General features: G+C 46.7%; 14 non-coding genes and 6 pseudogenes across 14 annotated transcripts; all 20 read left to right on the top strand.

Annotated features, from left to right (window-relative positions):
• The first annotated feature begins 214 nt into the window (after positions 1-214).
• Positions 215-405, top strand: LOC141189629 (U2 spliceosomal RNA). The gene has a single exon (XR_012263681.1). It is a non-coding gene; the product is annotated as a U2 spliceosomal RNA (small nuclear RNA).
• Positions 406-1524: 1119 nt separating this feature from the next.
• Positions 1525-1715, top strand: LOC141189628 (U2 spliceosomal RNA). Its single transcript, XR_012263680.1, has one exon. It is a non-coding gene; the product is annotated as a U2 spliceosomal RNA (small nuclear RNA).
• A 1120-nt stretch (positions 1716-2835) lies between these two features.
• On the top strand, positions 2836-2951 carry LOC141186132 (U2 spliceosomal RNA; annotated as a pseudogene).
• A 524-nt stretch (positions 2952-3475) lies between these two features.
• Positions 3476-3657, top strand: LOC141185648 (U2 spliceosomal RNA). Its single transcript, XR_012260289.1, has one exon. It is a non-coding gene; the product is annotated as a U2 spliceosomal RNA (small nuclear RNA).
• A 1120-nt stretch (positions 3658-4777) lies between these two features.
• On the top strand, positions 4778-4968 carry LOC141189627 (U2 spliceosomal RNA). Its single transcript, XR_012263679.1, has one exon. It is a non-coding gene; the product is annotated as a U2 spliceosomal RNA (small nuclear RNA).
• Positions 4969-6089: 1121 nt separating this feature from the next.
• Positions 6090-6205, top strand: LOC141186131 (U2 spliceosomal RNA; annotated as a pseudogene).
• Positions 6206-6729: 524 nt separating this feature from the next.
• Positions 6730-6911, top strand: LOC141185647 (U2 spliceosomal RNA). The gene has a single exon (XR_012260288.1). It is a non-coding gene; the product is annotated as a U2 spliceosomal RNA (small nuclear RNA).
• A 1122-nt stretch (positions 6912-8033) lies between these two features.
• Positions 8034-8224, top strand: LOC141189626 (U2 spliceosomal RNA). The gene has a single exon (XR_012263678.1). It is a non-coding gene; the product is annotated as a U2 spliceosomal RNA (small nuclear RNA).
• Positions 8225-9345: 1121 nt separating this feature from the next.
• On the top strand, positions 9346-9461 carry LOC141186129 (U2 spliceosomal RNA; annotated as a pseudogene).
• A 524-nt stretch (positions 9462-9985) lies between these two features.
• LOC141185720 (U2 spliceosomal RNA) lies at positions 9986-10167 on the top strand. Its single transcript, XR_012260352.1, has one exon. It is a non-coding gene; the product is annotated as a U2 spliceosomal RNA (small nuclear RNA).
• Positions 10168-11288: 1121 nt separating this feature from the next.
• LOC141189625 (U2 spliceosomal RNA) lies at positions 11289-11479 on the top strand. Its single transcript, XR_012263677.1, has one exon. It is a non-coding gene; the product is annotated as a U2 spliceosomal RNA (small nuclear RNA).
• Positions 11480-12600: 1121 nt separating this feature from the next.
• LOC141186128 (U2 spliceosomal RNA) lies at positions 12601-12716 on the top strand (annotated as a pseudogene).
• A 524-nt stretch (positions 12717-13240) lies between these two features.
• On the top strand, positions 13241-13422 carry LOC141185719 (U2 spliceosomal RNA). Its single transcript, XR_012260351.1, has one exon. It is a non-coding gene; the product is annotated as a U2 spliceosomal RNA (small nuclear RNA).
• A 1121-nt stretch (positions 13423-14543) lies between these two features.
• On the top strand, positions 14544-14734 carry LOC141189623 (U2 spliceosomal RNA). Its single transcript, XR_012263675.1, has one exon. It is a non-coding gene; the product is annotated as a U2 spliceosomal RNA (small nuclear RNA).
• A 1121-nt stretch (positions 14735-15855) lies between these two features.
• On the top strand, positions 15856-15971 carry LOC141186126 (U2 spliceosomal RNA; annotated as a pseudogene).
• Positions 15972-16495: 524 nt separating this feature from the next.
• Positions 16496-16677, top strand: LOC141185717 (U2 spliceosomal RNA). Its single transcript, XR_012260350.1, has one exon. It is a non-coding gene; the product is annotated as a U2 spliceosomal RNA (small nuclear RNA).
• A 1121-nt stretch (positions 16678-17798) lies between these two features.
• Positions 17799-17989, top strand: LOC141189622 (U2 spliceosomal RNA). Its single transcript, XR_012263674.1, has one exon. It is a non-coding gene; the product is annotated as a U2 spliceosomal RNA (small nuclear RNA).
• Positions 17990-19109: 1120 nt separating this feature from the next.
• On the top strand, positions 19110-19300 carry LOC141189621 (U2 spliceosomal RNA). The gene has a single exon (XR_012263673.1). It is a non-coding gene; the product is annotated as a U2 spliceosomal RNA (small nuclear RNA).
• Positions 19301-20422: 1122 nt separating this feature from the next.
• Positions 20423-20538, top strand: LOC141186098 (U2 spliceosomal RNA; annotated as a pseudogene).
• Positions 20539-21502: 964 nt separating this feature from the next.
• Positions 21503-21696, top strand: LOC141185708 (U2 spliceosomal RNA). The gene has a single exon (XR_012260341.1). It is a non-coding gene; the product is annotated as a U2 spliceosomal RNA (small nuclear RNA).
• Positions 21697-22664: the final 968 nt, after the last annotated feature.

Below are 22664 nucleotides of genomic sequence, written 5' to 3'. Positions count from 1 at the left end.
AACAGCCGGGGGTTGAGGGTACTGTGCTAAAAGAGGTGGAGTTATGCAGATCTAAAACGCGTGGATTGCAGCAGCAGCAAGCCGAAAAGTGCAGGCATGTGAGGGATCTAGAGGTTGACAGCATGTCTTCTTAACGGGAGTCCAGGTGGCCATCTCCACAAATGGACTTTTCAGAATCCTTGGGTGGCACCGTAGTCGGAAACCAATTCTGGTTATCGCTTCTCGGCCTTTTGGCTAAGATCAAGTGTAGTATCTGTTCTTATCAGTTTAATATCTGATACGTCCCCTATCTGGGGACCATATATTAAATGGATTTTTAGAACAGGGAGATGGAAAAAGAGCTTGCTCTGTCCACTCCACGCATTGACCTGGTATTGCAGTATCTCCAGGACCGGTGCACCCCTTCTTTAATGCAGTTTCTAAAATCAGAAAGAATTGAATTCAATGCTTTTTGTTCATTTTGCTTGTTTGTCGGATTTTGGGATGGACTCTTTGGCTTTGCTTTTCTTCTCCTCATTGGATTTTTCATGTTAAAAGTTGCAGAAGCCAGATGACAAGCTCATTTTGGTTCAACTTCAGCAACTGTGCATTGCATTGCCATGTAATGTAATGTAATGCAATGCTATCTATCTAGCTCTCCCTCTATACTTCCTTTTGGATAAACAGACATATTAGGCAAGCATTTTGGAGCTTTCACCTAAATAACTACAGGTGGTGAGATAAGCTGCACAATATAATTGACCTTTCAGTATATTGTTGCACACACACCATCTATTTAGCAAATGCCCTTGTTATCAACAGCAGCCTTTTAAACTCACCTGAGCTAACAGGTATGTGAGCTGGTTACTCTGCTGCGCTTAAAATTTCTTTTTTGGTTTGCTACAATGCCTTTTCTGAAACGTTGTCTCCCTCTGCTGGAACACTGACTTCTTTCATTTAATGCCTGCAGACTATAAAAGAGAAACCAACCCAAAAAGTTTGGTTGATTAGTCTGTGGCATTCTTTTAAACTGTTGCTTATGGCGGTCTCTGTGAGCTTCTCAGTGACATTCAGCCATCCAGGTATCCCGCCTGCAGTAGACGGAATGTGGCAATGGAACGCTGGCTGCGCGTGTCATAATAGGCTCTGAGCCTTTATATACCTGCGCACAGCAGCAGCCACCTTCAGTCTGCTGCTGGACAGCCAGCAGCAGCAGCAGCAGGAGAGGTAATTAATCAGCAACCCTCCTGCTAAGGGTAGACAGCTGCTCGTTCCACCCCCCCCTGCCTTAATTGGTTCTCCTCCCTTCCAACGGTGTTGAGGCGGGTGGGAACAGCCGGGGGTTGAGGGTACTGTGCTAAAAGAGGTGGAGTTATGCAGATCTAAAACGCGTGGATTGCAGCAGCAGCAAGCCGAAAAGTGCAGGCATGTGAGGGATCTAGAGGTTGACAGCATGTCTTCTTAACGGGAGTCCAGGTGGCCATCTCCACAAATGGACTTTTCAGAATCCTTGGGTGGCACCGTAGTCGGAAACCAATTCTGGTTATCGCTTCTCGGCCTTTTGGCTAAGATCAAGTGTAGTATCTGTTCTTATCAGTTTAATATCTGATACGTCCCCTATCTGGGGACCATATATTAAATGGATTTTTAGAACAGGGAGATGGAAAAAGAGCTTGCTCTGTCCACTCCACGCATTGACCTGGTATTGCAGTATCTCCAGGACCGGTGCACCCCTTCTTTAATGCAGTTTCTAAAATCAGAAAGAATTGAATTCAATGCTTTTTGTTCATTTTGCTTGTTTGTCGGATTTTGGGATGGACTCTTTGGCTTTGCTTTTCTTCTCCTCATTGGATTTTTCATGTTAAAAGTTGCAGAAGCCAGATGACAAGCTCATTTTGGTTCAACTTCAGCAACTGTGCATTGCATTGCCATGTAATGTAATGTAATGCAATGCTATCTATCTAGCTCTCCCTCTATACTTCCTTTTGGATAAACAGACATATTAGGCAAGCATTTTGGAGCTTTCACCTAAATAACTACAGGTGGTGAGATAAGCTGCACAATATAATTGACCTTTCAGTATATTGTTGCACACACACCATCTATTTAGCAAATGCCCTTGTTATCAACAGCAGCCTTTTAAACTCACCTGAGCTAACAGGTATGTGAGCTGGTTACTCTGCTGCGCTTAAAATTTCTTTTTTGGTTTGCTACAATGCCTTTTCTGAAACGTTGTCTCCCTCTGCTGGAACACTGACTTCTTTCATTTAATGCCTGCAGACTATAAAAGAGAAACCAACCCAAAAAGTTTGGTTGATTAGTCTGTGGCATTCTTTTAAACTGTTGCTTATGGCGGTCTCTGTGAGCTTCTCAGTGACATTCAGCCATCCAGGTATCCCGCCTGCAGTAGACGGAATGTGGCAATGGAACGCTGGCTGCGCGTGTCATAATAGGCTCTGAGCCTTTATATACCTGCGCACAGCAGCAGCAACCTTCAGTCTGCTGCTGGACAGCCAGCAGCAGCAGCAGCAGGAGAGGTAATTAATCAGCAACCCTCCTGCTAAGGGTAGACAGCTGCTCGTTCCACCCCCCCCCCGCCTTAATTGGTTCTCCTCCCTTCCAACGGTGTTGAGGCGGGTGGGAACAGCCGGGGGTTGAGGGTACTGTGCTAAAAGAGGTGGAGTTATGCAGATCTAAAACGCGTGGATTGCAGCAGCAGCAAGCCGAAAAGTGCAGGCATGTGAGGGATCTAGAGGTTGACAGCATGTCTTCTTAACGGGAGTCCAGGTGGCCATCTCCACAAATGGACTTTTCAGAATCCTTGGGTGGCACCGTAGTCGGAAACCAATTCTGGTTATCGCTTCTCGGCCTTTTGGCTAAGATCAAGTGTAGTATCTTTTGAAAAGGCAGTTTTGTCCTTGGGCTGCCCTAGTAAATTGATGCATATTACACACTGGTTTGGTGCACTTGTTAGTACGCCAGGTGGCTCATAGAGTTATCTGATGGAAAACATGGCCCTCCAGGATCGAAGTCACTAGGCTGGGTAAGTGTGAGGGCTTTGGAGCAATGTGCCCCAGGAGTAGGCGCCCTGGTGGGAGTCCAAGCTTACTGGGACTGGGAACCCCAGAAAGACTTGGCTTCGTAGCACGCCGCACCTTTGCCAATCATACTTTCTGAGCAACCCCCCCTATTCCTGGCCTCCGGGCTAGGAAGGGGAATTTTTATAAACCCGGTCGGAGGTCCGGTCAGCTTTGGGCTGAGAAACCAACACAGGCTCCAGCTCCACTAGGGTGGCAGCCTAGATGGAAGCTGGGAGCACGAAAACGGCTCTTCTCCGGCTTCGGCTAGGGAGAGCATCGGAGATCCCTGACCCTCGCTGTGGCCTTCTGGCTCGGAGGGATGGGGATGGTTTATTGGGGACCCTCTCCTCCGGGAAGGGTCCACATGAATCCTCGCCTCGTGCGCTGTTTTGGTGTGACTTCGGTCACATTTTTCAGTGCCTTGGATGCAGCTTCAATCAAAAAATCTGTTCTTATCAGTTTAATATCTGATACGTCCCCTATCTGGGGACCATATATTAAATGGATTTTTAGAACAGGGAGATGGAAAAAGAGCTTGCTCTGTCCACTCCACGCATTGACCTGGTATTGCAGTATCTCCAGGACCGGTGCACCCCTTCTTTAATGCAGTTTCTAAAATCAGAAAGAATTGAATTCAATGCTTTTTGTTCATTTTGCTTGTTTGTCGGATTTTGGGATGGACTCTTTGGCTTTGCTTTTCTTCTCCTCATTGGATTTTTCATGTTAAAAGTTGCAGAAGCCAGATGACAAGCTCATTTTGGTTCAACTTCAGCAACTGTGCATTGCATTGCCATGTAATGTAATGTAATGCAATGCTATCTATCTAGCTCTCCCTCTATACTTCCTTTTGGATAAACAGACATATTAGGCAAGCATTTTGGAGCTTTCACCTAAATAACTACAGGTGGTGAGATAAGCTGCACAATATAATTGACCTTTCAGTATATTGTTGCACACACACCATCTATTTAGCAAATGCCCTTGTTATCAACAGCAGCCTTTTAAACTCACCTGAGCTAACAGGTATGTGAGCTGGTTACTCTGCTGCGCTTAAAATTTCTTTTTTGGTTTGCTACAATGCCTTTTCTGAAACGTTGTCTCCCTCTGCTGGAACACTGACTTCTTTCATTTAATGCCTGCAGACTATAAAAGAGAAACCAACCCAAAAAGTTTGGTTGATTAGTCTGTGGCATTCTTTTAAACTGTTGCTTATGGCGGTCTCTGTGAGCTTCTCAGTGACATTCAGCCATCCAGGTATCCCGCCTGCAGTAGACGGAATGTGGCAATGGAACGCTGGCTGCGCGTGTCATAATAGGCTCTGAGCCTTTATATACCTGCGCACAGCAGCAGCCACCTTCAGCCTGCTGCTGGACAGCCAGCAGCAGCAGCAGCAGGAGAGGTAATTAATCAGCAACCCTCCTGCTAAGGGTAGACAGCTGCTCGTTCCACCCCCCCCCTGCCTTAATTGGTTCTCCTCCCTTCCAACGGTGTTGAGGCGGGTGGGAACAGCCGGGGGTTGAGGGTACTGTGCTAAAAGAGGTGGAGTTATGCAGATCTAAAACGCGTGGATTGCAGCAGCAGCAAGCCGAAAAGTGCAGGCATGTGAGGGATCTAGAGGTTGACAGCATGTCTTCTTAACGGGAGTCCAGGTGGCCATCTCCACAAATGGACTTTTCAGAATCCTTGGGTGGCACCGTAGTCGGAAACCAATTCTGGTTATCGCTTCTCGGCCTTTTGGCTAAGATCAAGTGTAGTATCTGTTCTTATCAGTTTAATATCTGATACGTCCCCTATCTGGGGACCATATATTAAATGGATTTTTAGAACAGGGAGATGGAAAAAGAGCTTGCTCTGTCCACTCCACGCATTGACCTGGTATTGCAGTATCTCCAGGACCGGTGCACCCCTTCTTTAATGCAGTTTCTAAAATCAGAAAGAATTGAATTCAATGCTTTTTGTTCATTTTGCTTGTTTGTCGGATTTTGGGATGGACTCTTTGGCTTTGCTTTTCTTCTCCTCATTGGATTTTTCATGTTAAAAGTTGCAGAAGCCAGATGACAAGCTCATTTTGGTTCAACTTCAGCAACTGTGCATTGCATTGCCATGTAATGTAATGTAATGCAATGCTATCTATCTAGCTCTCCCTCTATACTTCCTTTTGGATAAACAGACATATTAGGCAAGCATTTTGGAGCTTTCACCTAAATAACTACAGGTGGTGAGATAAGCTGCACAATATAATTGACCTTTCAGTATATTGTTGCACACACACCATCTATTTAGCAAATGCCCTTGTTATCAACAGCAGCCTTTTAAACTCACCTGAGCTAACAGGTATGTGAGCTGGTTACTCTGCTGCGCTTAAAATTTCTTTTTTGGTTTGCTACAATGCCTTTTCTGAAACGTTGTCTCCCTCTGCTGGAACACTGACTTCTTTCATTTAATGCCTGCAGACTATAAAAGAGAAACCAACCCAAAAAGTTTGGTTGATTAGTCTGTGGCATTCTTTTAAACTGTTGCTTATGGCGGTCTCTGTGAGCTTCTCAGTGACATTCAGCCATCCAGGTATCCCGCCTGCAGTAGACGGAATGTGGCAATGGAACGCTGGCTGCGCGTGTCATAATAGGCTCTGAGCCTTTATATACCTGCGCACAGCAGCAGCAACCTTCAGTCTGCTGCTGGACAGCCAGCAGCAGCAGCAGCAGGAGAGGTAATTAATCAGCAACCCTCCTGCTAAGGGTAGACAGCTGCTCGTTCCACCCCCCCCCCCGCCTTAATTGGTTCTCCTCCCTTCCAACGGTGTTGAGGCGGGTGGGAACAGCCGGGGGTTGAGGGTACTGTGCTAAAAGAGGTGGAGTTATGCAGATCTAAAACGCGTGGATTGCAGCAGCAGCAAGCCGAAAAGTGCAGGCATGTGAGGGATCTAGAGGTTGACAGCATGTCTTCTTAACGGGAGTCCAGGTGGCCATCTCCACAAATGGACTTTTCAGAATCCTTGGGTGGCACCGTAGTCGGAAACCAATTCTGGTTATCGCTTCTCGGCCTTTTGGCTAAGATCAAGTGTAGTATCTTTTGAAAAGGCAGTTTTGTCCTTGGGCTGCCCTAGTAAATTGATGCATATTACACACTGGTTTGGTGCACTTGTTAGTACGCCAGGTGGCTCATAGAGTTATCTGATGGAAAACATGGCCCTCCAGGATCGAAGTCACTAGGCTGGGTAAGTGTGAGGGCTTTGGAGCAATGTGCCCCAGGAGTAGGCGCCCTGGTGGGAGTCCAAGCTTACTGGGACTGGGAACCCCAGAAAGACTTGGCTTCGTAGCACGCCGCACCTTTGCCAATCATACTTTCTGAGCAACCCCCCCTATTCCTGGCCTCCGGGCTAGGAAGGGGAATTTTTATAAACCCGGTCGGAGGTCCGGTCAGCTTTGGGCTGAGAAACCAACACAGGCTCCAGCTCCACTAGGGTGGCAGCCTAGATGGAAGCTGGGAGCACGAAAACGGCTCTTCTCCGGCTTCGGCTAGGGAGAGCATCGGAGATCCCTGACCCTCGCTGTGGCCTTCTGGCTCGGAGGGATGGGGATGGTTTATTGGGGACCCTCTCCTCCGGGAAGGGTCCACATGAATCCTCGCCTCGTGCGCTGTTTTGGTGTGACTTCGGTCACATTTTTCAGTGCCTTGGATGCAGCTTCAATCAAAAAATCTGTTCTTATCAGTTTAATATCTGATACGTCCCCTATCTGGGGACCATATATTAAATGGATTTTTAGAACAGGGAGATGGAAAAAGAGCTTGCTCTGTCCACTCCACGCATTGACCTGGTATTGCAGTATCTCCAGGACCGGTGCACCCCTTCTTTAATGCAGTTTCTAAAATCAGAAAGAATTGAATTCAATGCTTTTTGTTCATTTTGCTTGTTTGTCGGATTTTGGGATGGACTCTTTGGCTTTGCTTTTCTTCTCCTCATTGGATTTTTCATGTTAAAAGTTGCAGAAGCCAGATGACAAGCTCATTTTGGTTCAACTTCAGCAACTGTGCATTGCATTGCCATGTAATGTAATGTAATGCAATGCTATCTATCTAGCTCTCCCTCTATACTTCCTTTTGGATAAACAGACATATTAGGCAAGCATTTTGGAGCTTTCACCTAAATAACTACAGGTGGTGAGATAAGCTGCACAATATAATTGACCTTTCAGTATATTGTTGCACACACACCATCTATTTAGCAAATGCCCTTGTTATCAACAGCAGCCTTTTAAACTCACCTGAGCTAACAGGTATGTGAGCTGGTTACTCTGCTGCGCTTAAAATTTCTTTTTTGGTTTGCTACAATGCCTTTTCTGAAACGTTGTCTCCCTCTGCTGGAACACTGACTTCTTTCATTTAATGCCTGCAGACTATAAAAGAGAAACCAACCCAAAAAGTTTGGTTGATTAGTCTGTGGCATTCTTTTAAACTGTTGCTTATGGCGGTCTCTGTGAGCTTCTCAGTGACATTCAGCCATCCAGGTATCCCGCCTGCAGTAGACGGAATGTGGCAATGGAACGCTGGCTGCGCGTGTCATAATAGGCTCTGAGCCTTTATATACCTGCGCACAGCAGCAGCCACCTTCAGTCTGCTGCTGGACAGCCAGCAGCAGCAGCAGCAGGAGAGGTAATTAATCAGCAACCCTCCTGCTAAGGGTAGACAGCTGCTCGTTCCACCCCCCCCCCCTGCCTTAATTGGTTCTCCTCCCTTCCAACGGTGTTGAGGCGGGTGGGAACAGCCGGGGGTTGAGGGTACTGTGCTAAAAGAGGTGGAGTTATGCAGATCTAAAACGCGTGGATTGCAGCAGCAGCAAGCCGAAAAGTGCAGGCATGTGAGGGATCTAGAGGTTGACAGCATGTCTTCTTAACGGGAGTCCAGGTGGCCATCTCCACAAATGGACTTTTCAGAATCCTTGGGTGGCACCGTAGTCGGAAACCAATTCTGGTTATCGCTTCTCGGCCTTTTGGCTAAGATCAAGTGTAGTATCTGTTCTTATCAGTTTAATATCTGATACGTCCCCTATCTGGGGACCATATATTAAATGGATTTTTAGAACAGGGAGATGGAAAAAGAGCTTGCTCTGTCCACTCCACGCATTGACCTGGTATTGCAGTATCTCCAGGACCGGTGCACCCCTTCTTTAATGCAGTTTCTAAAATCAGAAAGAATTGAATTCAATGCTTTTTGTTCATTTTGCTTGTTTGTCGGATTTTGGGATGGACTCTTTGGCTTTGCTTTTCTTCTCCTCATTGGATTTTTCATGTTAAAAGTTGCAGAAGCCAGATGACAAGCTCATTTTGGTTCAACTTCAGCAACTGTGCATTGCATTGCCATGTAATGTAATGTAATGCAATGCTATCTATCTAGCTCTCCCTCTATACTTCCTTTTGGATAAACAGACATATTAGGCAAGCATTTTGGAGCTTTCACCTAAATAACTACAGGTGGTGAGATAAGCTGCACAATATAATTGACCTTTCAGTATATTGTTGCACACACACCATTTATTTAGCAAATGCCCTTGTTATCAACAGCAGCCTTTTAAACTCACCTGAGCTAACAGGTATGTGAGCTGGTTACTCTGCTGCGCTTAAAATTTCTTTTTTGGTTTGCTACAATGCCTTTTCTGAAACGTTGTCTCCCTCTGCTGGAACACTGACTTCTTTCATTTAATGCCTGCAGACTACAAAAGAGAAACCAACCCAAAAAGTTTGGTTGATTAGTCTGTGGCATTCTTTTAAACTGTTGCTTATGGCGGTCTCTGTGAGCTTCTCAGTGACATTCAGCCATCCAGGTATCCCGCCTGCAGTAGACGGAATGTGGCAATGGAACGCTGGCTGCGCGTGTCATAATAGGCTCTGAGCCTTTATATACCTGCGCACAGCAGCAGCCACCTTCAGTCTGCTGCTGGACAGCCAGCAGCAGCAGCAGCAGGAGAGGTAATTAATCAGCAACCCTCCTGCTAAGGGTAGACAGCTGCTCGTTCCAACCCCCCCCCCGCCTTAATTGGTTCTCCTCCCTTCCAACGGTGTTGAGGCGGGTGGGAACAGCCGGGGGTTGAGGGTACTGTGCTAAAAGAGGTGGAGTTATGCAGATCTAAAACGCGTGGATTGCACCAGCAGCAAGCCGAAAAGTGCAGGCATGTGAGGGATCTAGAGGTTGACAGCATGTCTTCTTAACGGGAGTCCAGGTGGCCATCTCCACAAATGGACTTTTCAGAATCCTTGGGTGGCACCGTAGTCGGAAACCAATTCTGGTTATCGCTTCTCGGCCTTTTGGCTAAGATCAAGTGTAGTATCTTTTGAAAAGGCAGTTTTGTCCTTGGGCTGCCCTAGTAAATTGATGCATATTACACACTGGTTTGGTGCACTTGTTAGTACGCCAGGTGGCTCATAGAGTTATCTGATGGAAAACATGGCCCTCCAGGATCGAAGTCACTAGGCTGGGTAAGTGTGAGGGCTTTGGAGCAATGTGCCCCAGGAGTAGGCGCCCTGGTGGGAGTCCAAGCTTACTGGGACTGGGAACCCCAGAAAGACTTGGCTTCGTAGCACGCCGCACCTTTGCCAATCATACTTTCTGAGCAACCCCCCCTATTCCTGGCCTCCGGGCTAGGAAGGGGAATTTTTATAAACCCGGTCGGAGGTCCGGTCAGCTTTGGGCTGAGAAACCAACACAGGCTCCAGCTCCACTAGGGTGGCAGCCTAGATGGAAGCTGGGAGCACGAAAACGGCTCTTCTCCGGCTTCGGCTAGGGAGAGCATCGGAGATCCCTGACCCTCGCTGTGGCCTTCTGGCTCGGAGGGATGGGGATGGTTTATTGGGGACCCTCTCCTCCGGGAAGGGTCCACATGAATCCTCGCCTCGTGCGCTGTTTTGGTGTGACTTCGGTCACATTTTTCAGTGCCTTGGATGCAGCTTCAATCAAAAAATCTGTTCTTATCAGTTTAATATCTGATACGTCCCCTATCTGGGGACCATATATTAAATGGATTTTTAGAACAGGGAAATGGAAAAAGAGCTTGCTCTGTCCACTCCACGCATTGACCTGGTATTGCAGTATCTCCAGGACCGGTGCACCCCTTCTTTAATGCAGTTTCTAAAATCAGAAAGAATTGAATTCAATGCTTTTTGTTCATTTTGCTTGTTTGTCGGATTTTGGGATGGACTCTTTGGCTTTGCTTTTCTTCTCCTCATTGGATTTTTCATGTTAAAAGTTGCAGAAGCCATCTGACAAGCTCATTTTGGTTCAACTTCAGCAACTGTGCATTGCATTGCCATGTAATGTAATGTAATGCAATGCTATCTATCTAGCTCTCCCTCTATACTTCCTTTTGGATAAACAGACATATTAGGCAAGCATTTTGGAGCTTTCACCTAAATAACTACAGGTGGTGAGATAAGCTGCACAATATAATTGACCTTTCAGTATATTGTTGCACACACACCATCTATTTAGCAAATGCCCTTGTTATCAACAGCAGCCTTTTAAACTCACCTGAGCTAACAGGTATGTGAGCTGGTTACTCTGCTACGCTTAAAATTTCTTTTTTGGTTTGCTACAATGCCTTTTCTGAAACGTTGTCTCCCTCTGCTGGAACACTGACTTCTTTCATTTAATGCCTGCAGACTATAAAAGAGAAACCAACCCAAAAAGTTTGGTTGATTAGTCTGTGGCATTCTTTTAAACTGTTGCTTATGGCGGTCTCTGTGAGCTTCTCAGTGACATTCAGCCATCCAGGTATCCCGCCTGCAGTAGACGGAATGTGGCAATGGAACGCTGGCTGCGCGTGTCATAATAGGCTCTGAGCCTTTATATACCTGCGCACAGCAGCAGCCACCTTCAGTCTGCTGCTGGACAGCCAGCAGCAGCAGCAGCAGGAGAGGTAATTAATCAGCAACCCTCCTGCTAAGGGTAGACAGCTGCTCGTTCCACCCCCCCCCCCGCCTTAATTGGTTCTCCTCCCTTCCAACGGTGTTGAGGCGGGTGGGAACAGCCGGGGGTTGAGGGTACTGTGCTAAAAGAGGTGGAGTTATGCAGATCTAAAACGCGTGGATTGCAGCAGCAGCAAGCCGAAAAGTGCAGGCATGTGAGGGATCTAGAGGTTGACAGCATGTCTTCTTAACGGGAGTCCAGGTGGCCATCTCCACAAATGGACTTTTCAGAATCCTTGGGTGGCACCGTAGTCGGAAACCAATTCTGGTTATCGCTTCTCGGCCTTTTGGCTAAGATCAAGTGTAGTATCTGTTCTTATCAGTTTAATATCTGATACGTCCCCTATCTGGGGACCATATATTAAATGGATTTTTAGAACAGGGAGATGGAAAAAGAGCTTGCTCTGTCCACTCCACGCATTGACCTGGTATTGCAGTATCTCCAGGACCGGTGCACCCCTTCTTTAATGCAGTTTCTAAAATCAGAAAGAATTGAATTCAATGCTTTTTGTTCATTTTGCTTGTTTGTCGGATTTTGGGATGGACTCTTTGGCTTTGCTTTTCTTCTCCTCATTGGATTTTTCATGTTAAAAGTTGCAGAAGCCAGATGACAAGCTCATTTTGGTTCAACTTCAGCAACTGTGCATTGCATTGCCATGTAATGTAATGTAATGCAATGCTATCTATCTAGCTCTCCCTCTATACTTCCTTTTGGATAAACAGACATATTAGGCAAGCATTTTGGAGCTTTCACCTAAATAACTACAGGTGGTGAGATAAGCTGCACAATATAATTGACCTTTCAGTATATTGTTGCACACACACCATCTATTTAGCAAATGCCCTTGTTATCAACAGCAGCCTTTTAAACTCACCTGAGCTAACAGGTATGTGAGCTGGTTACTCTGCTGCGCTTAAAATTTCTTTTTTGGTTTGCTACAATGCCTTTTCTGAAACGTTGTCTCCCTCTGCTGGAACACTGACTTCTTTCATTTAATGCCTGCAGACTATAAAAGAGAAACCAACCCAAAAAGTTTGGTTGATTAGTCTGTGGCATTCTTTTAAACTGTTGCTTATGGCGGTCTCTGTGAGCTTCTCAGTGACATTCAGCCATCCAGGTATCCCGCCTGCAGTAGACGGAATGTGGCAATGGAACGCTGGCTGCGGGTGTCATAATAGGCTCTGAGCCTTTATATACCTGCGCACAGCAGCAGCCACCTTCAGTCTGCTGCTGGACAGCCAGCAGCAGCAGCAGCAGGAGAGGTAATTAATCAGCAACCCTCCTACTAAGGGTAGACAGCTGCTCGTTCCACCCCCCCCCCTGCCTTAATTGGTTCTCCTCCCTTCCAACGGTGTTGAGGCGGGTGGGAACAGCCGGGGGTTGAGGGTACTGTGCTAAAAGAGGTGGAGTTATGCAGATCTAAAACGCGTGGATTGCAGCAGCAGCAAGCCGAAAAGTGCAGGCATGTGAGGGATCTAGAGGTTGACAGCATGTCTTCTTAACGGGAGTCCAGGTGGCCATCTCCACAAATGGACTTTTCAGAATCCTTGGGTGGCACCGTAGTCGGAAACCAATTCTGGTTATCGCTTCTCGGCCTTTTGGCTAAGATCAAGTGTAGTATCTTTTGAAAAGGCAGTTTTGTCCTTGGGCTGCCCTAGTAAATTGATGCATATTACACACTGGTTTGGTGCACTTGTTAGTACGCCAGGTGGCTCATAGAGTTATCTGATGGAAAACATGGCCCTCCAGGATCGAAGTCACTAGGCTGGGTAAGTGTGAGGGCTTTGGAGCAATGTGCCCCAGGAGTAGGCGCCCTGGTGGGAGTCCAAGCTTACTGGGACTGGGAACCCCAGAAAGACTTGGCTTCGTAGCACGCCGCACCTTTGCCAATCATACTTTCTGAGCAACCCCCCCTATTCCTGGCCTCCGGGCTAGGAAGGGGAATTTTTATAAACCCGGTCGGAGGTCCGGTCAGCTTTGGGCTGAGAAACCAACACAGGCTCCAGCTCCACTAGGGTGGCAGCCTAGATGGAAGCTGGGAGCACGAAAACGGCTCTTCTCCGGCTTCGGCTAGGGAGAGCATCGGAGATCCCTGACCCTCGCTGTGGCCTTCTGGCTCGGAGGGATGGGGATGGTTTATTGGGGACCCTCTCCTCCGGGAAGGGTCCACATGAATCCTCGCCTCGTGCGCTGTTTTGGTGTGACTTCGGTCACATTTTTCAGTGCCTTGGATGCAGCTTCAATCAAAAAATCTGTTCTTATCAGTTTAATATCTGATACGTCCCCTATCTGGGGACCATATATTAAATGGATTTTTAGAACAGGGAAATGGAAAAAGAGCTTGCTCTGTCCACTCCACGCATTGACCTGGTATTGCAGTATCTCCAGGACCGGTGCACCCCTTCTTTAATGCAGTTTCTAAAATCAGAAAGAATTGAATTCAATGCTTTTTGTTCATTTTGCTTGTTTGTCGGATTTTGGGATGGACTCTTTGGCTTTGCTTTTCTTCTCCTCATTGGATTTTTCATGTTAAAAGTTGCAGAAGCCATCTGACAAGCTCATTTTGGTTCAACTTCAGCAACTGTGCATTGCATTGCCATGTAATGTAATGTAATGCAATGCTATCTATCTAGCTCTCCCTCTATACTTCCTTTTGGATAAACAGACATATTAGGCAAGCATTTTGGAGCTTTCACCTAAATAACTACAGGTGGTGAGATAAGCTGCACAATATAATTGACCTTTCAGTATATTGTTGCACACACACCATCTATTTAGCAAATGCCCTTGTTATCAACAGCAGCCTTTTAAACTCACCTGAGCTAACAGGTATGTGAGCTGGTTACTCTGCTACGCTTAAAATTTCTTTTTTGGTTTGCTACAATGCCTTTTCTGAAACGTTGTCTCCCTCTGCTGGAACACTGACTTCTTTCATTTAATGCCTGCAGACTATAAAAGAGAAACCAACCCAAAAAGTTTGGTTGATTAGTCTGTGGCATTCTTTTAAACTGTTGCTTATGGCGGTCTCTGTGAGCTTCTCAGTGACATTCAGCCATCCAGGTATCCCGCCTGCAGTAGACGGAATGTGGCAATGGAACGCTGGCTGCGCGTGTCATAATAGGCTCTGAGCCTTTATATACCTGCGCACAGCAGCAGCCACCTTCAGTCTGCTGCTGGACAGCCAGCAGCAGCAGCAGCAGGAGAGGTAATTAATCAGCAACCCTCCTGCTAAGGGTAGACAGCTGCTCGTTCCACCCCCCCCCCCGCCTTAATTGGTTCTCCTCCCTTCCAACGGTGTTGAGGCGGGTGGGAACAGCCGGGGGTTGAGGGTACTGTGCTAAAAGAGGTGGAGTTATGCAGATCTAAAACGCGTGGATTGCAGCAGCAGCAAGCCGAAAAGTGCAGGCATGTGAGGGATCTAGAGGTTGACAGCATGTCTTCTTAACGGGAGTCCAGGTGGCCATCTCCACAAATGGACTTTTCAGAATCCTTGGGTGGCACCGTAGTCGGAAACCAATTCTGGTTATCGCTTCTCGGCCTTTTGGCTAAGATCAAGTGTAGTATCTGTTCTTATCAGTTTAATATCTGATACGTCCCCTATCTGGGGACCATATATTAAATGGATTTTTAGAACAGGGAGATGGAAAAAGAGCTTGCTCTGTCCACTCCACGCATTGACCTGGTATTGCAGTATCTCCAGGACCGGTGCACCCCTTCTTTAATGCAGTTTCTAAAATCAGAAAGAATTGAATTCAATGCTTTTTGTTCATTTTGCTTGTTTGTCGGATTTTGGGATGGACTCTTTGGCTTTGCTTTTCTTCTCCTCATTGGATTTTTCATGTTAAAAGTTGCAGAAGCCAGATGACAAGCTCATTTTGGTTCAACTTCAGCAACTGTGCATTGCATTGCCATGTAATGTAATGTAATGCAATGCTATCTATCTAGCTCTCCCTCTATACTTCCTTTTGGATAAACAGACATATTAGGCAAGCATTTTGGAGCTTTCACCTAAATAACTACAGGTGGTGAGATAAGCTGCACAATATAATTGACCTTTCAGTATATTGTTGCACACACACCATCTATTTAGCAAATGCCCTTGTTATCAACAGCAGCCTTTTAAACTCACCTGAGCTAACAGGTATGTGAGCTGGTTACTCTGCTGCGCTTAAAATTTCTTTTTTGGTTTGCTACAATGCCTTTTCTGAAACGTTGTCTCCCTCTGCTGGAACACTGACTTCTTTCATTTAATGCCTGCAGACTACAAAAGAGAAACCAACCCAAAAAGTTTGGTTGATTAGTCTGTGGCATTCTTTTAAACTGTTGCTTATGGCGGTCTCTGTGAGCTTCTCAGTGACATTCAGCCATCCAGGTATCCCGCCTGCAGTAGACGGAATGTGGCAATGGAACGCTGGCTGCGCGTGTCATAATAGGCTCTGAGCCTTTATATACCTGCGCACAGCAGCAGCCACCTTCAGTCTGCTGCTGGACAGCCAGCAGCAGCAGCAGCAGGAGAGGTAATTAATCAGCAACCCTCCTGCTAAGGGTAGACAGCTGCTCGTTCCAACCCCCCCCCCGCCTTAATTGGTTCTCCTCCCTTCCAACGGTGTTGAGGCGGGTGGGAACAGCCGGGGGTTGAGGGTACTGTGCTAAAAGAGGTGGAGTTATGCAGATCTAAAACGCGTGGATTGCACCAGCAGCAAGCCGAAAAGTGCAGGCATGTGAGGGATCTAGAGGTTGACAGCATGTCTTCTTAACGGGAGTCCAGGTGGCCATCTCCACAAATGGACTTTTCAGAATCCTTGGGTGGCACCGTAGTCGGAAACCAATTCTGGTTATCGCTTCTCGGCCTTTTGGCTAAGATCAAGTGTAGTATCTTTTGAAAAGGCAGTTTTGTCCTTGGGCTGCCCTAGTAAATTGATGCATATTACACACTGGTTTGGTGCACTTGTTAGTACGCCAGGTGGCTCATAGAGTTATCTGATGGAAAACATGGCCCTCCAGGATCGAAGTCACTAGGCTGGGTAAGTGTGAGGGCTTTGGAGCAATGTGCCCCAGGAGTAGGCGCCCTGGTGGGAGTCCAAGCTTACTGGGACTGGGAACCCCAGAAAGACTTGGCTTCGTAGCACGCCGCACCTTTGCCAATCATACTTTCTGAGCAACCCCCCCTATTCCTGGCCTCCGGGCTAGGAAGGGGAATTTTTATAAACCCGGTCGGAGGTCCGGTCAGCTTTGGGCTGAGAAACCAACACAGGCTCCAGCTCCACTAGGGTGGCAGCCTAGATGGAAGCTGGGAGCACGAAAACGGCTCTTCTCCGGCTTCGGCTAGGGAGAGCATCGGAGATCCCTGACCCTCGCTGTGGCCTTCTGGCTCGGAGGGATGGGGATGGTTTATTGGGGACCCTCTCCTCCGGGAAGGGTCCACATGAATCCTCGCCTCGTGCGCTGTTTTGGTGTGACTTCGGTCACATTTTTCAGTGCCTTGGATGCAGCTTCAATCAAAAAATCTGTTCTTATCAGTTTAATATCTGATACGTCCCCTATCTGGGGACCATATATTAAATGGATTTTTAGAACAGGGAAATGGAAAAAGAGCTTGCTCTGTCCACTCCACGCATTGACCTGGTATTGCAGTATCTCCAGGACCGGTGCACCCCTTCTTTAATGCAGTTTCTAAAATCAGAAAGAATTGAATTCAATGCTTTTTGTTCATTTTGCTTGTTTGTCGGATTTTGGGATGGACTCTTTGGCTTTGCTTTTCTTCTCCTCATTGGATTTTTCATGTTAAAAGTTGCAGAAGCCATCTGACAAGCTCATTTTGGTTCAACTTCAGCAACTGTGCATTGCATTGCCATGTAATGTAATGTAATGCAATGCTATCTATCTAGCTCTCCCTCTATACTTCCTTTTGGATAAACAGACATATTAGGCAAGCATTTTGGAGCTTTCACCTAAATAACTACAGGTGGTGAGATAAGCTGCACAATATAATTGACCTTTCAGTATATTGTTGCACACACACCATCTATTTAGCAAATGCCCTTGTTATCAACAGCAGCCTTTTAAACTCACCTGAGCTAACAGGTATGTGAGCTGGTTACTCTGCTACGCTTAAAATTTCTTTTTTGGTTTGCTACAATGCCTTTTCTGAAACGTTGTCTCCCTCTGCTGGAACACTGACTTCTTTCATTTAATGCCTGCAGACTATAAAAGAGAAACCAACCCAAAAAGTTTGGTTGATTAGTCTGTGGCATTCTTTTAAACTGTTGCTTATGGCGGTCTCTGTGAGCTTCTCAGTGACATTCAGCCATCCAGGTATCCCGCCTGCAGTAGACGGAATGTGGCAATGGAACGCTGGCTGCGCGTGTCATAATAGGCTCTGAGCCTTTATATACCTGCGCACAGCAGCAGCCACCTTCAGTCTGCTGCTGGACAGCCAGCAGCAGCAGCAGCAGGAGAGGTAATTAATCAGCAACCCTCCTGCTAAGGGTAGACAGCTGCTCGTTCCACCCCCCCCCCCGCCTTAATTGGTTCTCCTCCCTTCCAACGGTGTTGAGGCGGGTGGGAACAGCCGGGGGTTGAGGGTACTGTGCTAAAAGAGGTGGAGTTATGCAGATCTAAAACGCGTGGATTGCAGCAGCAGCAAGCCGAAAAGTGCAGGCATGTGAGGGATCTAGAGGTTGACAGCATGTCTTCTTAACGGGAGTCCAGGTGGCCATCTCCACAAATGGACTTTTCAGAATCCTTGGGTGGCACCGTAGTCGGAAACCAATTCTGGTTATCGCTTCTCGGCCTTTTGGCTAAGATCAAGTGTAGTATCTGTTCTTATCAGTTTAATATCTGATACGTCCCCTATCTGGGGACCATATATTAAATGGATTTTTAGAACAGGGAGATGGAAAAAGAGCTTGCTCTGTCCACTCCACGCATTGACCTGGTATTGCAGTATCTCCAGGACCGGTGCACCCCTTCTTTAATGCAGTTTCTAAAATCAGAAAGAATTGAATTCAATGCTTTTTGTTCATTTTGCTTGTTTGTCGGATTTTGGGATGGACTCTTTGGCTTTGCTTTTCTTCTCCTCATTGGATTTTTCATGTTAAAAGTTGCAGAAGCCAGATGACAAGCTCATTTTGGTTCAACTTCAGCAACTGTGCATTGCATTGCCATGTAATGTAATGTAATGCAATGCTATCTATCTAGCTCTCCCTCTATACTTCCTTTTGGATAAACAGACATATTAGGCAAGCATTTTGGAGCTTTCACCTAAATAACTACAGGTGGTGAGATAAGCTGCACAATATAATTGACCTTTCAGTATATTGTTGCACACACACCATCTATTTAGCAAATGCCCTTGTTATCAACAGCAGCCTTTTAAACTCACCTGAGCTAACAGGTATGTGAGCTGGTTACTCTGCTGCGCTTAAAATTTCTTTTTTGGTTTGCTACAATGCCTTTTCTGAAACGTTGTCTCCCTCTGCTGGAACACTGACTTCTTTCATTTAATGCCTGCAGACTATAAAAGAGAAACCAACCCAAAAAGTTTGGTTGATTAGTCTGTGGCATTCTTTTAAACTGTTGCTTATGGCGGTCTCTGTGAGCTTCTCAGTGACATTCAGCCATCCAGGTATCCCGCCTGCAGTAGACGGAATGTGGCAATGGAACGCTGGCTGCGCGTGTCATAATAGGCTCTGAGCCTTTATATACCTGCGCACAGCAGCAGCCACCTTCAGTCTGCTGCTGGACAGCCAGCAGCAGCAGCAGCAGGAGAGGTAATTAATCAGCAACCCTCCTGCTAAGGGTAGACAGCTGCTCGTTCCACCCCCCCCCCGCCTTAATTGGTTCTCCTCCCTTCCAACAGTGTTGAGGCGGGTGGGAACAGCCGGGGGTTGAGGGTACTGTGCTAAAAGAGGTGGAGTTATGCAGATCTAAAACGCGTGGATTGCAGCAGCAGCAAGCCGAAAAGTGCAGGCATGTGAGGGATCTAGAGGTTGACAGCATGTCTTCTTAACGGGAGTCCAGGTGGCCATCTCCACAAATGGACTTTTCAGAATCCTTGGGTGGCACCGTAGTCGGAAACCAATTCTGGTTATCGCTTCTCGGCCTTTTGGCTAAGATCAAGTGTAGTATCTGTTCTTATCAGTTTAATATCTGATACGTCCCCTATCTGGGGACCATATATTAAATGGATTTTTAGAACAGGGAGATGGAAAAAGAGCTTGCTCTGTCCACTCCACGCATTGACCTGGTATTGCAGTATCTCCAGGACCGGTGCACCCCTTCTTTAATGCAGTTTCTAAAATCAGAAAGAATTGAATTCAATGCTTTTTGTTCATTTTGCTTGTTTGTCGGATTTTGGGATGGACTCTTTGGCTTTGCTTTTCTTCTCCTCATTGGATTTTTCATGTTAAAAGTTGCAGAAGCCAGATGACAAGCTCATTTTGGTTCAACTTCAGCAACTGTGCATTGCATTGCCATGTAATGTAATGTAATGCAATGCTATCTATCTAGCTCTCCCTCTATACTTCCTTTTGGATAAACAGACATATTAGGCAAGCATTTTGGAGCTTTCACCTAAATAACTACAGGTGGTGAGATAAGCTGCACAATATAATTGACCTTTCAGTATATTGTTGCACACACACCATTTATTTAGCAAATGCCCTTGTTATCAACAGCAGCCTTTTAAACTCACCTGAGCTAACAGGTATGTGAGCTGGTTACTCTGCTGCGCTTAAAATTTCTTTTTTGGTTTGCTACAATGCCTTTTCTGAAACGTTGTCTCCCTCTGCTGGAACACTGACTTCTTTCATTTAATGCCTGCAGACTATAAAAGAGAAACCAACCCAAAAAGTTTGGTTGATTAGTCTGTGGCATTCTTTTAAACTGTTGCTTATGGCGGTCTCTGTGAGCTTCTCAGTGACATTCAGCCATCCAGGTATCCCGCCTGCAGTAGACGGAATGTGGCAATGGAACGCTGGCTGCGCGTGTCATAATAGGCTCTGAGCCTTTATATACCTGCGCACAGCAGCAGCCACCTTCAGTCTGCTGCTGGACAGCCAGCAGCAGCAGCAGCAGGAGAGGTAATTAATCAGCAACCCTCCTGCTAAGGGTAGACAGCTGCTCGTTCCACCCCCCCCCCCCGCCTTAATTGGTTCTCCTCCCTTCCAACGGTGTTGAGGCGGGTGGGAACAGCCGGGGGTTGAGGGTACTGTGCTAAAAGAGGTGGAGTTATGCAGATCTAAAACGCGTGGATTGCAGCAGCAGCAAGCCGAAAAGTGCAGGCATGTGAGGGATCTAGAGGTTGACAGCATGTCTTCTTAACGGGAGTCCAGGTGGCCATCTCCACAAATGGACTTTTCAGAATCCTTGGGTGGCACCGTAGTCGGAAACCAATTCTGGTTATCGCTTCTCGGCCTTTTGGCTAAGATCAAGTGTAGTATCTTTTGAAAAGGCAGTTTTGTCCTTGGGCTGCCCTAGTAAATTGATGCATATTACACACTGGTTTGGTGCACTTGTTAGTACGCCAGGTGGCTCATAGAGTTATCTGATGGAAAACATGGCCCTCCAGGATCGAAGTCATTAGGCTGGGTAAGTGTGAGGGCTTTGGAGCAATGTGCCCCAGGAGTAGGCGCCCTGGTGGGAGTCCAAGCTTACTGGGACTGGGAACCCCAGAGAGACTTGGCTTCGTAGCACGCCGCACCTTTGCCAATCATACTTTCTGAGCAACCCCCCCTATTCCTGGCCTCCGGGCTAGGAAGGGGAATTTTTATAAACCCGGTCGGAGGTCCGGTCAGCTTTGGGCTGAGAAACCAACACAGGCTCCAGCTCCACTAGGGTGGCAGCCTAGATGGAAGCTGGGAGCACGAAAACGGCTCTTCTCCGGCTTCGGCTAGGGAGAGCATCGGAGATCCCTGACCCTCGCTGTGGCCTTCTGGCTCGGAGGGATGGGGATGGTTTATTGGGGACCCTCTCCTCCGGGAAGGGTCCACATGAATCCTCCCCTCGTGCGCTGTTTTGGTGTGACTTCGGTCACATTTTTCAGTGCCTTGGATGCAGCTTCAATCAAAAATCTGTTCTTATCAGTTCGCCAGGAACCGGCTCATCTTGAGGAGGGAGAGGATGTCCATCCAGGACTGCCGCAGGCTGATCCACAGCCTGCTCAGAGACTATTACTTCGTGGACGGTCCGGAGGACGAGGATGAGGACTAAACCCCTCCTCCCCCTCTCCCCTTATGTGTCTTGTCTTTCAATAAAGCTTCGGGCCTGTGATTTTCCCCTCCCCATCCCCTTTTTCCCAATCCCCATCCCTTATCACGGTTCGTCGTACTGTATTGATTGACATGCTTTTTCTTTCAGATTGAGTGTTTTGTGTAGCATAGGGGTGTGATGTGTCTAGTTAGTGCGTCGTATCCTCATGCTATGTAAATATGATGTAGAATTCTGTGTGTACTGGGCTGCGGCACTGTACACTGTCTGTTAACTTATTTTTTGTGCTAATAAAAGATATATTCAATCAAAAAAATCTGTTCTTATCAGTTTAATATCTGATACGTCCCCTATCTGGGGACCATATATTAAATGGATTTTTAGAACAGGGAGATGGAAAAAGAGCTTGCTCTGTCCACTCCACGCATTGACCTGGTATTGCAGTATCTCCAGGACCGGTGCACCCCTTCTTTAATGCAGTTTCTAAAATCAGAAAGAATTGAATTCAATGCTTTTTGTTCATTTTGCTTGTTTGTCGGATTTTGGGATGGACTCTTTGGCTTTGCTTTTCTTCTCCTCATTGGATTTTTCATGTTAAAAGTTGCAGAAGCCAGATGACAAGCTCATTTTGGTTCAACTTCAGCAACTGTGCATTGCATTGCCATGTAATGTAATGTAATGCAATGCTATCTATCTAGCTCTCCCTCTATACTTCCTTTTGGATAAACAGACATATTAGGCAAGCATTTTGGAGCTTTCACCTAAATAACTACAGGTGGTGAGATAAGCTGCACAATATAATTGACCTTTCAGTATATTGTTGCACACACACCATCTATTTAGCAAATGCCCTTGTTATCAACAGCAGCCTTTTAAACTCACCTGAGCTAACAGGTATGTGAGCTGGTTACTCTGCTGCGCTTAAAATTTCTTTTTTGGTTTGCTACAATGCCTTTTCTGAAACGTTGTCTCCCTCTGCTGGAACACTGACTTCTTTCATTTAATGCCTGCAGACTATAAAAGAGAAACCAACCCAAAAAGTTTGGTTGATTAGTCTGTGGCATTCTTTTAAACTGTTGCTTATGGCGGTCTCTGTGAGCTTCTCAGTGACATTCAGCCATCCAGGTATCCCGCCTGCAGTAGACGGAATGTGGCAATGGAACACTGGCTGCGCGTGTCATAATAGGCTCTGAGCCTTTATATACCTGCGCACAGCAGCAGCCACCTTCAGTCTGCTGCTGGACAGCCAGCAGCAGCAGCAGCAGGAGAGGTAATTAATCAGCAACCCTCCTGCTAAGGGTAGACAGCTGCTCGTTCCACCCCCCCCCCGCCTTAATTGGTTCTCCTCCCTTCCAACGGTGTTGAGGCGGGTGGGAACAGCCGGGGGTTGAGGGTACTGTGCTAAAAGAGGTGGAGTTATGCAGATCTAAAACGCGT

Source organism: Phyllobates terribilis, unplaced genomic scaffold, assembly GCF_046119375.1.
Source record: "Phyllobates terribilis strain yellow unplaced genomic scaffold, ASM4611937v1 Scaffold_40__1_contigs__length_11209783, whole genome shotgun sequence".
In the NCBI taxonomy this organism is placed as follows: Eukaryota; Metazoa; Chordata; class Amphibia; order Anura; family Dendrobatidae; genus Phyllobates; species Phyllobates terribilis.
This window is presented reverse-complemented; position numbering and strand designations above follow the sequence as displayed.